Genomic DNA, 18,894 nt, shown 5'->3' on the forward strand with positions numbered 1-18,894 from the left:
CTTTCTCATTTCATCAATTAAATTCAGTATCTCTTCTGTTACCCAAGGATTTCTACTAACCCTCGTCTTTTTACCTACTTGATCCTCTGCTGCCTTCACCACTTCATCCCTCACAGCTACCCATTCTTCTTCTACTGTATTTCCTTCCCCCATTCCTGTCAATTGTTCCCTTATGCTCTCCCTGAAACTCTGTACAACCTCTGATTCTTTCAGTTTATCCAGATCCCATCTCCTTAAATTCCCACCTTTTTGCAGTTTCTTCAGTTTTAATCTACAGTTCATAACCAATAGATTGTGGTCAGAGTCCACATCTGCCCCTGGAAATGTCTTACAATTTAAAACCTGGTTCCTAAATCTCTGTCTTACCATTATATAATCTATCTGATACCTTTTAGTATATTTTCTGGAAACGTGTTTTGCCAATAGAATATTATAATTGGGAAAAGGAGGATCTGGACTCACACAAAAAGATGAGTGTATTGAAGGCGGAAAACTAGCTGTCCAGAAGAACATCAAACACCCCTGGAAAGACACAGCCATAAAAGACTAGAATGTTTCATTCTTTAAAAGAAACCATCTTTCTTTAAGAAAACTAGAATGCCTCTTGAAAACAACAGCCGCGCTAAGCGGAGAGGCTGTTGTTAAATAGCACTTCGAACTTTAACTGATCTTCGGACAAATCGCTCCATGACAAACCATCTCGTATACAGAATGTTCAAAATTTCATTGTCCAGACTAACGAGGCTGATACAGGAGACAAAAACAAAAATATTTCGTAAAGCAACCACGTGTATGAAACACATTTTGTGTGAACACTGAGAATGCGCAGGTAATACACGAGTGATGCAGTCATTGTGCTTAATGTTGTTACACAAAATGTAAGTTTGAGAACGTAGTATGTTTCAATGGCATACTATTCGATAATGAGTCAGTAAAAACGGGTAGCGCAATGTCAACATAGAGCGCGACACGTGGGGAGAACTGCGGCATAGGCACTTTGTTTACAGTGCGGCTCAAGGTAGCGAGCTAAAGGAGGATGGGTTTCAGCATGATGGGGCCCCAGCGCACATTGCACTAGTCCGGGCAGTAATAACCAGTCCTTTTGGCATTCGGTGAATGGGCCGGGATGGACCTGTGCATTAGCCTGCAAGATGCCTGGAGCTCACCCCATTAGACTTCTTGCTCTGGAGTTAAATGAATGCCGAGGTGTGTTCTACCCCTGTTGTATTGTATTGTATTGTATGGTATGTTAACCAGGGGCCTAGAAACGACAGAGAGGCTCCGTCCCCACCGCAACCGCAGTGGTACACAACCCCACGACGACTACCGCATTCCACTGCACCCCCCCCCCCCACCGCCTCAATCCGAACCACTCATTCAGGGTTATTGTGCGGTTCGGCCCCCGGTGGACCCCCCGACATATCGTAGCTCAGGCGGAATAAGGGAAACCAGCCCTCATTCGCGGAGGCAGATATAAAACTGGGTAAAAACCATCCACAGACTCGCCGGCTCACCGGACCTCAGCACAAGTCCGCCGGGCGGATGCATGCCGGGGACTAGGCGCTCCTTCCCACTCCGGAAAGCCGTGCGTTAGACACAAATACAGATCACGTCGCGCATTTTCCAGTGAACACGGGACTCCCTGCTGCGTCGATACCAGCTTTGCACTGAGGTTAATGGTGCCCATTTTGATCGTCTATTGTACTGTAATAGTGATCAAAAAAATAAGCAAATGACAAATTGTAAGTAGGCTGTTTATGTTTTCTTTATGTAAGTAGGCTGTTTATGTTTTCTTATTGGCAATGTTACGTAGCGCTCTATATGAAAATCACTGGCTGTGCTGTGTGCAGTCTGTGGCTAGTTTGCATTGTTGTCTGCCATTGTAGTGTTGGGCAGCGGCAGCTGGATGTGAACAGCGCATAGCGTTGGGCAGTTGGAGGTGAGCCGCCAGCAGTGGTGGACGTGGGGAGAGAGATGGCGGACTTTGGAAATTTGTAAGACTGGATGTCATGAGCATGTATATTATGGTTCTTTCAACCATATTACGGTAAATACATTGTTTGTTCTCTATTAAAATCTTTCATTTGCTAACTATGCCTATCAGTAGTTAGTGCCTTCCGTAGTTTGAATCTTTTATTTAGCTGGCAGTAGTGGCGCTCGCTGTATTGCAGTAGTTCGAGTAACGAAGATTTTTGTGAGGTAAGTGATTTGTGAAAGGTATAGGTTAATATTAGTCAGGGCCATTGTTTTGTAGGGATTATTGAAAGTCAGATTGCGTTGCGCTAAAAATATTGTGTGTCAGTTTAAGCACAGTCTTGTATAAATGTTCAAATGGGGACGTTTCATATGGCGACCCTGCCAGGATACATCACTGGAATCTTCTGATTTTTTCTTGTAGTTTGTGTAATTAGTATTGATTTTGTTTATTGCTAGCATGTAATTGTAGAGAGAATCTCCTTTGTAGTTGCAGCCTTTCATTGTTGTACAGTAAAACAGTTGTGGCATGCATGTAGATTTGCACCAAGTATTTCGCAGCTACGCTTGCAATTAACTAGATATTATTTTCAGTGCTATGTTAATGTGTTCCCCTATTTTTGCTCTTCAAATTGTGTTTTTCTGTGTTGTCGTGTGAAATATTGTGACAATAATGGCGTGTGAAAAACGTAACACTAGGCTCCAAAGTAAACTGAGAAATTACAGTGAAGACGAAAGCAGTGTGTTAACGCCACCATGTAATGAATTAACTAATATTCAAAGTACTAATTTGGTAACTGTGCATAGGGAAATGGAGCGGGCGTCAAATCATGGTGTAGACAGTAACACAGGTAGTAAGCAGGGACGCATTGTCTATCGATCGGACGGCAACAGCTCGCCTCAGGAATTGGGAATGACAGAACACAATATTGCAAATACTGTAGACTCAGGTTTTGGGTTCTCACCGTTTTCTCAAATGAGTCAAGACACATTTTCCGCTTGTCAAAATGTGAATGTTGCCGGTGCAAATTCGCTGCCGAAGAGCACTGTGGAACATGTTTCAGACACCAGTGCATTCTTATTACAATTAATGCAACAAATGGGACAAAAGCTTCAAAAGTTAGACACAATGGAACAAAATAAGAGACAAACACAGCAACAGTTAGACACAATGGAACAAAATCTTCAAAAGTTAGACACAATGGAACAACACCAGAGACAAACACAGCATCAGTTACACACAATGGAACAAAATCAGAGACAAACACAGCAAAAGCTTCAAAAGATAGACTCATTGGAACAAACTCTCGAACAAACACGTGAAGATTTAACTGCTGATTTACATAACATTGAATCGAAATGTCAGAAAGTCTGTCGGAAAGTCTGTAATGACGTAAAAACACAAATTTGTGGGCATTTCCAACCTATTTTTTCGCGTCATGAAAATGCATTACAGAATCATGAAGCAGCCATAAAAGAACTGCAAACTATTGTTCATGAAAATCACACCTTGCAAGCTAAAATTGACTCAGTTGCATCTACCGATTCGGTTACGCAACTTGCAAAAACTCAGGAAAACTTAAAGGACACAGTAGATTCGATTTCAACACAAATGGACACTCTGAAACTTGGTTCAGAAAAACACACTGAGAAAATGTGTTCACTATCGGAGAAAGTAGCCGAACTTTCGGATCAGGTCACTAACTTATCTACAAAGGTAGATGATGATCTGCATGACACAAGACCTGTAGCCATCACTGACACAGAAGAGTGCGAACAAATTAGGAAATTCAAACAAAATCAGAATCAAATTAATACGCAACACCAAAGAGAAATCCGGGAAGTACAAGATCAGCTGACACAGGTAATACAAGAATTACGTATTTCAGAGGCCACTCGCACTCCAATACGGGAAGAGGGACATAGAAATACGGAACAGCCACAAAATAATAACTCAGGGCACTTCGGAAATTATGAAAGAAATTGGCAAGGTACACCGAATTTTGAGATGGAACCGCCGACACGACGTAACAATGACCGATATGCTACTCGCCGACACGATGATTTTGACTATAAGCTGTTCATTACTATACGTAAATTCAAAACGTCTAAGAATTCTGCCAACGACATTCATCCACAAGCGTGGCTCCATCAATTCTCTCATTGTTTTCCTCCCAACTGGTCATTGGAGCACAGCTTAGAATTTATGTGTGGCTACTTGGAGAATGAACCAGCTGTAAGAATGCGATAGGTCATTCACGATTGTCACAGTGAAGGAGATTTTTATCATGCCTTCCTCTCAGCATATTGGTCTCAAGCTACACAAGACCGAGTAAAACATAGCATCATAATGATGAAACATTTCGAACAATCTGAATTTTCCAGTCTTGTGAAATATTTTGAAGACATGTTGCACAAGAATCAGTACCTGTCAAACCCATACAGCCCCTCAGAATTCATCCGCATTTGCTTAATCAAACTGCCTGAACATTTACGACATATTATTTTAGCAGGACGTTGCAAAGACGACATTGAAGCTTTTCAGGGACTCTTACAAGAATTAGAAATTGACACAGACAGTCGCAGGATGCGAAAACAGGAAAACAATCACTACAGATCACATCCGTCACAATTCCGTAACGACAGAAACAATAACTGGACACGACAATTCTATTCTTACAACGCAAATCGTGACCAAAACAGACACCACCCACATGACAACCACCAAGATCGCATTTCCGTAGTAATGAATATGACAGAGATTAGCTTAGAAACAGACAATACGGGAACCAAAACAATTATTATCAAGGGAGACAGAATAACTTCAGATGCAACAGTTCAGCGCGCAGTTATGATTCAGGACAGTTATGACCGACAAGAAAGAAATTATGAAATCTACCGACGTGACGACAGACCTGAATTGCATCAGAACTGGCGGGACTCAAACAGAGCAGGGAACTTTCGACAACGTGAATTTGAAGAAGTTGGGTCTCCAAATCCCAATAACGACGCGCGCCAACAAAGGAACAGACAATGAGTCGCACTGCAGGCTGCCGCGTGCACCGGCTGGCTCAGAGAAGAAGAACATTGACGCTAACCTTGAGCAAAATTCCAGTATTCTTTACGGACGAATACCGCATGATAATTGCATTCAAGTTGAAACTCTGCGTACTGAGAAGAGCAAAGGGTTACACCACATCTCACATGTAAAACCGTTTATTGAAAGATAATCTGCTTTTTAACTTTGTCTTTGCCATAAAACGTTTCACTTCACGGTACTAGTATGCTTTAGAAACTGTTACCATGCAACAATGTTTGAAGTTAAATATCCAGTCAAGAACCAAGAGAACTTATTTAAACAGAAATTACGAATGCATTGTTATAGTGAATAGACGTCACAGTGTTATTGTGTGTGTACATTCTTGTTTGTTAGTTGCACGATTACGTAACGACTATAAGGCTCACATACTTAGAGCATTTACCAGTACTGCTAATGAGATTTTAATGCAACATTTTGGTGTACTTGAAAATACATTCTGAATTAAAGTACTTTCTGAGAGATACCAGATGACACAGTGGTTAGTTTATGTGACAGCTACACGATTATATCATGACGTTACTAATGAGTGACAATTTACAATGTTGCTTTTGCGGTGTATCTGTTTTATATCTGCACAGTTTTTCTGAATTCTTTTGTAAAGTGAGACATGTTTTAGTGGTGACTTTTGTGGTATAGCTACAAGGAGACAGCCTTTTCCGTAGGACAACAATACGTTACAGCACAGCACTTTCCTCATCACGGCAATAAGCGTAATAACTAAGATATCTATACGCAAAGCATTTCACTTTTGTGTATCGTGAGGTAAGTACATTGACTTCTGCAGAACTTAGCTTTCGGAGGACGATAACTACGCCACTTCCACAGAGATTATTCTACAACAAGACGCACATTTACCGCTACAGGACACGCATTTGAGTGATTAATTTTGTACTTAAATCATTTATTTTTAAAGATATTTGAAGTACAATGATACAAAGGTTTTCCGTAATACATTTCATTCCATTGATGTAATCTGTAACACCTGAAGGTATAATTACATTAATCCTCAGGGGGGTACACGCCTACTTTGTGTACCATGTGTTTGGCAAGCACAAGGAGCCCTAGCTAATATGGTATTTGCTTATACAACTTTACACATCGGTACCATATTTCTTTAACACATAATTACACAGCTATCTGATCATTTAACTGAGAGAGACAAACTTTTTTACTACGGCAGTGACAGATGTTTACGCAATTACACCGTTGGATAACTTCACACTTACGAAATTGTATTTGTCTGTACTGTGTGAACTCTTCATATTTTTTTCGGAACCATTGTGATACTATGAGAGCTTTGAATGATGTATTTGGTATGGGATCATGATTTTTAAAGTACGTTTGAGGCAGATGACACTTTTGACATGAGCAGAGAATTTTTTTAGGTTTTGAAATTATTGGAGAAAGCTACGACGATTTTGAGATTTGGCTGAGGTTTTATGATGTTATGATGACGATGTGTATTACGCTGTTGCGGTATGTTTATGATCAATAAGCTGATGCTATATGAGAAATTTGATTATGCTATGTATTTATTATGATGAAATATTGAAGTGTCGTCGCAAGACTGACGTGTTGACGAATATGTGTATGTGTAAAAAGGTAAGGAGTAATGAATAGTGGTTAGGGACTCTGACTTGTGAAAAAGGTTGTTGGAAACCAAGAATCATACTTTAAGAGTTATGAAATGTATGTAAATGCGTGAATGTATTACAATGCCGACGAAAATTTTTTGGACACTCTTATATTTATAGGATTTTGTTTCTACACATTTGCAACGTAAATTCTTGACCTGTGAAATATATTTATATGAGACTGTCACTGTAGCGGAAACTGCTGTCGTAAATATTTCCGTAAGAAAGTTAAGTGACCACCTGCACGTAATGCGTCGTGGGCACCCAGCTGTGTCAGACGCCTGGAGAAAAAGCCATTAGGGTGTGCCTTTCCAGAGGCACAGGTAGAAAAAAAAAGGGAGGCCATTATCCTCGCTGTTGACATTCCATTGTAGAAAGCATCATAAATACGACACCCTCAAATTTGAAAACACGATAACACTGTGGAGCTCTTAATTTATGATATTTACTGCAATGCCAAATGAAATGACGAGGAATATTTTTATGTCTATACACATGATTATGACTACTGTCTTTCTAGTTGAGAGAAATGCCGTATGGCTTGCTTTATGTATTTATTTGCTCATTTTCTTTAATATCTAGTTTCTAGCTGCACTGCAGCATTGTTTAAAATAAAATTTTATGAATGTACTAATATAGATATTTTATGCCTACAGCTCCAGTAAACAATAACTTAAAAAAAAAACGAAGGAGCACAAAAAGACATTTCCCTTCACAGGACTTGCATACATAATTTTCTTTTCAAGTACTTGGTAATTTCTTTTGTAGAATAATTTGTGGTGCACCACTTTAATTACATAGACATTAAGATGTGAATACACATTTCCCTTGTCTGCATTGTTGTCTTTAGTGTAATGTTTTTTTTCTGCTTGAGCTATGTCATGTTTAGATATAAGTTATTTCTGCTGCTGTTTGCCAGGCATAGTGTTACTGAATTTGACTTTGTGTTACTCTGCTAAGCCAGTTTATTACTGATTTATTTTTCTTGTTTGCTGCTCATTGCCTTATATTAGTTGTAATATTGTTGCTTACTTTGCCAATTTGAATTTTTTGTCATTGCTGTTCGTGTTAATTGTTTTGTGCTGCTGCATTGCCTCGTCCCTTAGTTTAGCATCTGAGCTCAGTAGATTTAATTTAGCTTAAGAGGGGGTAGCCTATAAGAGAATGAGTTGCAATGAATTTGAAGAAATGCACTGAGAAGTTATATGAACAAAGTACAGGTATAGGTAGGATTTTCTTGGAAATAAATAATGAGGTAAGAAATATGTGAAATAAATACAGAAAGCATGCTTGGATAGGATTTTTTTGGCTGGAGCAAATATCGAAATAAGACGAAAGATCTATGGAATGAAGTTTTGGGTTGGACTGCAGTACCAAATGTTACACTGAAAACGAACCCTGTCCTTTCCTTCTGTGTTATCCCACTATGTTTTTGTGTACCCTTGTGTATTTGTTTTCTTCCTGTCTCTGTGTGGTTTCATAGAATTTTTTCTTCTTCTAATACTAAGCTATATTCACTATGATGAGGAATACTGTTATCCTCAAATATAATTGGCATTAATAATATGTCATTTACCTTGTAAATATGCTTAGACATTATTTATTCTGTTTTGTTTTAATGCTCATGTGTAAAGTTGATGTTTCAAAAGTTATTCTGATCTTTTATGTATGTACTCATGTCATAATTCCTGTAACACTGATGTATATGTTATTTCGATTCTTTTGTAAAGCATGTACTACAAATGTTATCTGTATTGTTATGTTCTTTAATGATGTATTTTGTACCTTTGTAATTGTATTCTTATGTTATAATATTGTAATTGACACCAGTTCATCAAATTAAGTAACTTGTAAGCATTCATTTCACTGCACTTATTTCTGTTGGTCATAGTATATGGACAATATGTGAGAAGTTGGGACTGTTAGTGTTCGCACGTGTGTTAATAATTCAGCAAGGGACTGGATAACAGCATTGCTGGTTCTAAGGACAGTTCCAAAAACTTCGTGAGTGTACAAGTGGTGGTTTATGGACTTGCTATATTCTCCGCAAGACTCTTCAATGGTGAATGTGCACCTGCACAGTCGCAACAGATGGCTGCTGGCCGTCTCTACATGGACTACAGTGGGTCTGCATCTTTGATGACTCACCAATATCATTATTTCTACAAGGACTGCAGTGGGTCTGCACCTCTGGTGGCCCACCAATACCATATTCTCTACCAGGACTACAGTGGGTCTGCTCTGTGATGATCTACCTACCAATATTCTTCAAAACGTCAAATGACTCTGCTGTGGGTTTGCTCTGTTGTGGCCCATTACCTGTCTGCATGTCAAGAGTCAGCACTGTCTTTCCGTTGGAAGGACAACACTACTTCTTCAAGACTGCATGGAAATCCACTACTTCCGTGTGCATTGTCTTTTCCTGCTCAGACTTTGAGAAAAGAAACGGCAGTTTTACTGTGATGAATGATCAGGACTGTCTTTATGGACTGTGAGAAAATTTTAGCTTTTGACCAACATTGTACCAATAAGTGTGTGCATTTGATTTCTTTGTTATTGTAATTATGAAAAATTTTTTGTGGGGAGCATGGGGGCTATGTAAGTAGGCTGTTTATGTTTTCTTTATGTAAGTAGGCTGTTTATGTTTTCTTATTGGCAATGTTACGTAGCGCTCTATATGAAAATCACTGGCTGTGCTGTGTGCAGTCTGTGGCTAGTTTGCATTGTTGTCTGCCATTGTAGTGTTGGGCAGCGGCAGCTGGATGTGAACAGCGCATAGCGTTGGGCAGTTGGAGGTGAGCCGCCAGCAGTGGTGGATGTGGGGAGAGAGATGGCGGAGTTTGGAAATTTGTAAGACTGGATGTCATGAACATGTATATTATGGTTTTTTTAACACTATTAAGGTAAATACATTGTTTGTTCTCTATTAAAATCTTTCATTTGCTAACTATGCCTATCAGTAGTTAGTGCCTTCCATAGTTTGAATCTTTTATTTAGCTGGCAGTAGTGGCGCTCGCTGTATTGCAGTAGTTCGAGTAACGAAGATTTTTGTGAGGTAAGTGATTTGTGAAAGGTATAGGTTAATGTTAGTCGGGGCCATTGTTCTGTAGGGATTATTGAAAGTCAGATTGCGTTGCGCTAAAAATATTGTGTGTCAGTTTAAGCACAGTCTTGTATAAATGTTCAAAAGGGGACGTTTCAAAATATTTAACACACTCTTATTCTCAGTCACACTCATACTCGGTAGTACAATAGTATGGGTTTCCAACGAATGGTTGGCTTACGAAATACTTTTATTTTTGTTCCTGCCATCATCCCTATTTGTTTGGGCACTGTATTTTAAACACTAGGTTTAAGCATGGGCAAAATAGCGTCAGCACTCAATAATAGACCTCCCCCAAAGGTCATGGTAGAGAAAGTGTAAAAGAGGTCCTTTCTTTAACCAGCACTGAAAGAGATGAGAAAGTTACGACCATCGCCTGTTGCAACGCAGCAGGTGCATATCTACCACCGCTTGTTATTTTCGGTGGCCAAAGACAAAATCGGAGCTAACTGTTGACTTGCCAATGAATCTATTCCATGCATGGGTAAAAGTGGATGGATAAATGAGAAAATGTTTCTGAAATGGTTCAGACTTTTTCAAGAAAATAGAGTGCAGTGGAAAGTACTTCTTATTTTGGGTGGACATCTGTCATATTCTTCGCTTGCATTATTGGAATCTTGCCTGGATAATGAGATCGAAATGTTCTATTTATCGTCACATACTACCATTGTACTACAGCCCTTGGACAGATTATCGATACCAGAAAGAGAGCCAATGGAGGCCTATTCAAGAAGACGGATACTAAAATTAAAAGAAAAGATTTAGACAACGATTCAGATTGCGGTTCCGACGATTTTGTGCCCCTAAATGATTCTGAAGAGGCGAGGGAATAAAAACGTTAATTCTGCTTGGGAAAATGATCAAGTGTCGCAGATGAAGATAAATTTGAGTGGATAAAATGATAAAAGTGTATCACCAGGTATGAAGGATACTGTGTCGGTGCGAGAGGTGGCAAGCAGTTTCTCTGTGGATGCTGCAATCCATTTATATAAGAAAAGGAACATTTAACGAAGGTTCATTTCTATTAATATTAAATTACTCTTTTATCATTAGGCATAATCAGCATGAAATAGAAATTAGCATTGATTTTGGCTAAACATTCATGTAATTTAATTATATATATGTCCATAGTTACACTGTTCAAATAGCCCAGACCACTATCTGAAGAGCCCCACTCAAAAGCATTGTTGTCCAATCGAGAGAGTAAATCGAATAACACCATAACCTAAATTTCTTACAATTCTGTACAACCACATTTCATACAGGATAGTTTTGTACAACCATCTGTCATAGATAGGACAGGTATACCCACAGAAGTATTACTACACGCTTAAAAGGAAAATTTAGTTAATAATATCCCGCAAAATTTTTATGTAAGTTGAAATTATTCTTATAGCCCCTCTGTACCCCTTACGCACAGTAATACTGCTGTAATGAAGCAGAGATAACGTTTTTTTTTTCATCCAGAATCTCAATGTCTTCACCAACCTCTAATACCGACACACTTAAACCTCGACGCTAGTTAACAATTCGTTCATCCACTGTAGTCGTCAACTTTTGTAATCAGTATGTTTCAACAGTCATATGCCTTCTAAGTATCAAGAATGTAATTGGCTGATCTGTGCTTCCCACGCCCTTCATTTGCAGATGATCATCCTTAGCGCACGTAACCAAGTTATTATTAATGTCTACAAGGTAGAAAATTTAGGGGTTTGGGGTGCCATTCATACGCAAGAGAGAAATGGAATATGTTTCTATTAATCTGAACAAGTCACTCGCAATATCTTCCGCATTATTGCTCTATCACCCTTCTGTTCAAATAGTTAGACCACTCAACACTTTCAAGCGCCGAGTTCTCCAACGCTTCCTCTGATCTTCAGGACATTCTCTCTCAGATTAGGACGTAGGTGGATGCTTGGGACAGCCAGGCGTCAGAGTGGGAACTGCAGCTGGAAAATTACGAGGAGTCTCAAACTTTTCTGCTACTGTCGATTAATACTAATGTTATTTACAGTGTACAACTGTGAGAGAAATGGTTCAAATGGCTCTGAGCACTATGGGACTTAACATCTGTGGTCATGAGTCCCCTAGAACTTAGAACCACTTAAACCTAAGGACATCACACACATCCATGCCCGAGGCAGGATTCGAACCTGCGACCGTAGCGGTCATGCGGTTCCAGACTGAAGCGCTTAGAACCGCACGCCACACCGGCCGGCAACTGTGAGAGCGTAGCACTTGTAAATTAAGAGTCTCACATGATATCACCCACAAACAAAGCAACCAACCTTTCTTCAGACGAGGATGGTGGAAGGCAACAATATAAGTAAACTTCTCCGTGTTTGCTATCAGGGAAGAATGAATTCTCTCTATATCATGTGACTGAAAATGTTGTCCACAAATCTGCAAACACAGCAAAATGATACGCAAACACATGCTGGACTTCGTGATCATATCGGGCAGTAAATATTGCTTTCACCCTTGTCCGATTACAAGAAATTTAAAACTAAAGGAGGAAAAAAAATTATTTAAGACTACTATAGGCTGTTCCGCTGGGATGAAATTTTCTCTGTGTCCACTTCTTGCGGATCTGTGAAGGCGAAACTGGATACATTTTTTTAAAAATATTTCGTTATTATAACTGACACATGACAAAAAAGTATAGAATTTAATAAAAGTAAAAAGAAATGGAAATTATTTTTTATTGTCATAGATAAAGAGGGAAACAGAAAAATTTAAATGTTATGCTGTACAGTTGGATCCTGGTGGTAAGAAAATAAAAACAACATATTGCACAATATGAACAATAGGAATACACCGCTCACCCTGCATAAGAATTAAAAAGACCGCACACCCGCGCCTGTACGCTACTGGTTACAAGGTGAGCCCCTTGTCATGCAAACGAGGCAAGGGCACGTCGTCTCGAAAAATAGTGCCGTATGTCCATGTCACTGTTCCTGTGGTGAAAATAACGACATTTGCTATGAAGTTATCTTCTCATGCCCGCCACCCCCGCTGCGAGGGGGATCCACGAATACACTGCCCAAAAAATTGACACAGAACTGCCGATAGCGGGGGTGATGCTGAAGAGCAGTGAAACGTTCCTGCAGAAAAGCCCAAAAATTGAGAATGCTCTTGTCAATACCGTGGAACAGATAAGATATCGACATTCCTTTGATCAATGTCACTGCATTAGTCTCAGTGCGAGAGAAAAACATTTCATCCGGGAATGAAAGGGACTGTGGGTCCACTGTGTGTGGTGATGTGCGAAGGAGAAGGGCAAGCATTCTTCTCATTAACTACCACACCTTTGCAGAGGATCCGCATTCCATGTGATGTGCATCGGTATCTGGCAAACAATACTGTCGGTGAGGTGATGGATGGGCCATATTAATGGCATGGAGCTATTGCTGCGTCATATGTCTTTGGTTGACCACCAGATACCGGGTCGTCCGGGTCTTCGAGTCGAGAGGGGCATGGCGTACTGCACATCAGACCTTAGACAAAGTTATTGTAGGTTGGCATCGTTACATCACATTCCGGTGTTGACCTCCAGTCATCATACGGTAAACACCACGCGTTGCATGGGTCCTGGTGCCTGGGATATCGATATGAATGTAACTGCAGTCGACGAAAAAGTCTTGACGTGGGAAAGCGAGGAAGATACGTGTGCCACTGCAATGGGCAGTAAAAGGGACGTGGGAGTCATCTCTCCGATCAGAGTGCCCATTAAGCTGTGCTTACAGGATCCACAACTTGATCATCGAACTGACATAGAGGGCCGCTGCTCGTACGTGGACGTTGACGAGACCGAGGACGCCGTCGCTGGTAGATAGGGTGAGTGTATCATATTGAACTTTTAGTATTAGACCCACGCCCACGAAGTAGCCGAAGACCGGAATCAACCTGTGTGCCATCATCTTTGCCATCGGTATAATAGTAGTCAAATGGGGCATTCTGACCGCCAGATGCACGATAACATAAGCAATCTTTTGAATCATGTCGAACATCCAGAGTAGATTGCCCCCTGATAATCGTGCGTTTCCCTTAAAGAAGTTGTGTATAATTAATCACCGCTGTCCTTCTGACAACCCGCGTGACGACAATATCCAAACATTTAAGTGTATCTTGTAATCGGTACGGGGCCTTACTTCCTCCAGGAGACCCCTGCCAATTACCATTATTCTGGACTAAGTTCAATTCATACGGCTGGATGCATTCTAGCGTACCTTGCACGTCATCATCAAATCGCGCCAAAAGCACCAGATTGTCCGCATATGCTCGGTAGTTGAAAACGTCACGTCTCAGCGCAATTCCTGTCAGGCGGCACTGTAGCCCATGTAACAGTAGCTCGAGGGCGACGCCGTACAGGGTCATCCCTGCTGTACCGATCGGGAGATGATAACTGAGCCTACCATTGATCATCACTTGCGACATTGTACTTTAAGGCAAATGGATCACAATGTAGATGAAGACCAGTGAAAAGGCCATCGTCTAACGCCGCCTTGAGATAACCATAATTTACCCTATCAAAGGGGTGGTCGAAGTCCACTGACACCAAAGCTCCCATCAAGTGACAAGCCTCTGACAGGGTGATGACGTCCCTATAACATCCAAGCGCCTTATGTATATTACCATTACCATCCAGGCACGTTTGTACCAAGGAAACAATCTGGGCAAGACACACTGAATGCGAGCGACTAGAATCTGGGTAAAGTGTCTGAAGTACTTCTAAGCATAGTGAGAGAGTGATAATGTTCTTCCACTCAGCAGCTTGGGAGAAAGTGGCTTTTGAAGAATTCAGGTGGTAGGGGGATTCCAGGTGTCATCAGTTCCTGGTACATCGTTCCCCAGTGAGAAGCAATAACCTCGTTGAAAGTGTAGTAGAATTCGAGCAGGAAACTATCTGGGGCCAATGATTTGTTATCAGTTCCTTTGAGAAGAACGTCTTCATTGTCATTGATCGTGATCAGATCTGTTAGCATCGCAGTAGCCTCTCCATCGAGAACACTAGTCAGCGAATGGAGAACATCGTTCATAACTGAGGCGCCGTGATCCTCTGCATTTGCAATATCCTTTTGGGCCGTCAGGCGTTGGACATCCGGCATATCGACAGCATGTACCAACGTACTCCGGTATCGCTGTTTCTCGCGGATAATATGGTGCATGGTCGGGGGTTCGCCTCCAGTCCTATCCGGACAATGCGCATGTACGGGTGCGTCCTCCTCCAGATGGCGTTTTGTGAGCGTGATGATCTTCGCCTTTATCCATCGTAATTCTGCCTGACGTACAACAGATGGCACCTGGGTGGAGCTCCCCCATAGCAGCACCAAATAGTACTCCAATGGTTGGTGACGTCAACGCATTGTTTCGCGGCTGTATTGGATCTGTGAGAAGCAGTACGTGATTCGTGGGGAGGTTACTGATGCAGCAAGACGTTGGATCCGACGTCGACCAGTTGAGTGGTACCGTGCGGGCATACAGGCCCTGCCAGTAAGGTGGCGTAAGGCCGTCGCATTGCATGGAGATATGCTGAAAAATAGTGTTTTGTAGCCAGAAGAGTGGAGAAAGATACGGTCTATTGCAATCCTGAATTAAACCAACCTGCTTTCAGAAAAAAAATGTGTTGCATTACTTTTTGAACGCCCCTCGCACAAAACGATTGAACTTTTTCGATGTCCTCCGTTAAGCATCCTATACTGCATAGCCGTACTCTAGCAGAGGACGAACAACCAAAGTTTTATCAGTTTCTTTATGAGACCTGTGGCCCCATCTAAGTGTTCTGCCAATAAAACGTAATCTTTGCTTTGTGTTCTCCACAACATTATCTATGTGGTCGTTCCAATCTCAGTTGTTCGTAATTGTAACTTGTAACGTATTACTATCTTTACGACTTGCTCATCGAGCCATATACGTTATCTCGGATTTCTAGCTGCTTCTGTCACACAAATAATGATAAAATTTCAGACATTCAGGGTCGCCACCAGCCCAAGCCCTTCCTAACCATTTAGAGAAAAACGGAGCTGGAAAATTATTAGTTTAATTAATTTCATAATTTAATTACAAGTATGCAAATTTCTTTAAGTAGCCAGATAAATAGCACTCATTGTCGTGCATGAAGCAAACTTGATTAATTCAGGATTGGAAATCGGAGTAAATGGGTAAGATCAACACAAAAGAATTTATCTTTCACTTAGATTATATATTGTAACTAACTATTTGGTTGCACATCCTAACTACACATAACTGGTGCCTGACTCGAAATATTTAAGTAAGAATTGCGTGAGAATAAAACAGAGCAAAATTTAACTACAGCAAGAAGAAACACAGAAGACGGGGGTGGGAGATTATTATACTATCATCTGCTTTGCATAAATACCATAAAAATATCTCAGTGAGATTTGCATTACGATTCTACGCATACACTATTCTGGACAGAGGTTTAACCAATACACAAGGTTGTGCGATAATTATTTAACATACTAACTGCGTCTGCTGCTTACAAACGGCCGAACTAGAGCACGTCGTGCATTTTGACACAAACTGTTGTGCTGCTTTGTAGAAAGCGCACGAAAGAACAGATAAAAAATGGTTCAAATGGTTCTGAGCACTATGGGACTCAACTTCTGAGGTCATTAGTCCCCTAGAACTTAGAACTAGTTAAACCTAACTAACCTAAGGACATCACAAACATCCATGCCCGAGGCAGGATTCGAACCTGCGACCGTAGCGGTCTTGCGGTTCCAGACTGCAGCGCCTTTAACCACACGACCACTTCGGCCGGCTCAAAGAACAGATATTCTTGCAGAAATTGTAGTTCATTAAACAAGCTAACTGTTAATATAAAGCCTATTGCGGTGCCATGGTGGACCAGGAGGGTCATTAATTACCAAACACGTGACACAAAATCGACACACAAAGACAAAAGCAGTTTCCACAAATCATTTTAAAAAAATAACTCGCTTCTCACGCTTCAGTTAAGCTGAAGTTCTTAAGTAATTCACCAGTTAAACATAGCGAAGTCCTAACTCAACCTGATTCCTATCACCTGAAACCCCCCTTAAGAGCTACGATCCGTACTCACCAAGCGTTCACCGAAGAGTGCCCCTTTCTCTTTCCAGATTACCTAGCTCCTCGTGCAGCGGAAGCTACCAGAGGGGTAGCCCTCCGTCACCAACCTCACACACAAAACAGCGTTCGACATAGCCCTCGACTAAAATGGGTAAACCTCTCTGTTCAGGTATTGGAAACCTAAGTTGGTCATCCTGTGCTCTCCTTTGAACGAGAAGCAACATCGTCTGCCCCCAGCAGACGATGACCAGTTCAGCGATTCCCACAAAACAAAACCGAAACCCATATTAAAATACACATATAATAAGCAATAGACCTTATTTGAGTGCTCAGTCATTCTGGAAGAGTTCATGAATTGAGCTAAAATCAGGTATTAAAATGAATAGGTTGTACCGAATTCGACAAGCGTCTTATGGAACGACTTCACAGAGACGTTTCAAACTCCAAGGTATTGAGTCGAATTGACAGCCCTTAAATTAGTGTGATTTATCGTGTGACCGAAATTTAACGGATTCCTTATAGTACTCAAATGGATGACCTCACACTTTTCTTTATTTAAAGTCAAAAATGTTCAAATGTATGAGAATTCCTAGCGGACCAAACTGCTAAGGTCATCGGTCCCTAGATTTACACTCTACTTAAACTAACTTGTGCTAAGAACAGCACACACACCCATCCCCAAGGGAGGACTCGAGTCCGTGACATAGCGCCTCAAACTGTGCGGTCACTCCGTGCGGCTATTTACAGTCAGTTGCCACTTTGGCACCGTACGGATATTGTGTCTAAGTCATTTTGTAATTGTTTTGATCTTCTGATGACTATACTAGACGGTAAACGACAGCAAAGTGGCCTGCTCGGATTGTCTCCTAAATTGTTTATGTAGATTAAGAACATTAGGGGCCCTGTAACACTTCCTCGGGGAACGCAGGATATCACTTGTGTTTTACTCGATGGTTTTCCGTCGATTACTACGTTCTGTGACCTTTCTGACATGTACCTGGAAACGTACAAACAGTAACTAGGTAGCTTTATTTTTTCGCGCTGATGACTAAAAACATGACTACCCTCGTGATTCTGAAATGATGAAACATTAAGCAGCCTGTTTCTCATTCAGAACTCGGATTTAGTTGTTGGTTTGAAAGAAGATCGCGTTATGTCTCGTGTAACAAGAAGCAAGCTCTACCAGCAAGTGCTGGGAGTCGGTAACAGCTGAAACGTGTCCTTTCCAGACTACAGCTTAGATTTTCACGATATTGCTGCTCGCGATGTTTGGGATCGTATGACTGTCACGTGAATAGGGAGTCGACAGGGTCAGGAGTAGAGATGGGGGATCCGCTCTTGAACTAATTCATAGAGTTGAATCTTTCAAAGGAGTGAACAATCAGTGATTCAGAAAAAAAGAACGGTAGCTCCAAACGTTTCCCACGGCAGAGAGAGAGAGAGAGAGAGAGAGAGAGAGAGAGAGAGAGAGAGAGAGATGGAGCATATCAGCAGCGCCTCTGCTGGTCAGAGCACAGTGCACGCCACACAACACAGCCAGCGCCGGCCTCTGCCCTGCTTCTACCTTGGCTGCCTGCATTGTGCAGTGCCCCATTGGATTTTGTGTTTCACATATGCCGTGCCGTCTCTGTGCGTCGTCTGCCATGTGCAGTGTCTGGCGCAGCTTAACTTCGCATCGCACTCTGTCGGCGATCGTTTCAGTTGCACGTCCTGCCCTCTGGGCAGTTGATGCGAGCAACAGGACAGAGAGCCACCTAGCGGATAACATAGGAACTACTTGCAAAAACCTGCTCACAAGGGAATGGACGATTTGTCTCGGAGCGGGTGAGTTCACCGCTCCCCCCACCCTCGGAACTCGGCCGCTCAACGCTCACCCCACCATCTCGACTCTAGCCAGAGCGTTGAGCAAAGCGACTCAGGTGTCACTCTGGTCTCTGCGGTCTCAGCTCATACAGTAATACAGCTCGCGGCTCGACCTGCTCGACTCAGCGCCTCTGCATCGGAGTTCGTCC

Source organism: Schistocerca cancellata, chromosome 2 (genome assembly GCF_023864275.1).
Source record: "Schistocerca cancellata isolate TAMUIC-IGC-003103 chromosome 2, iqSchCanc2.1, whole genome shotgun sequence".
NCBI lineage: Eukaryota > Metazoa > Arthropoda > Insecta > Orthoptera > Acrididae > Schistocerca > Schistocerca cancellata.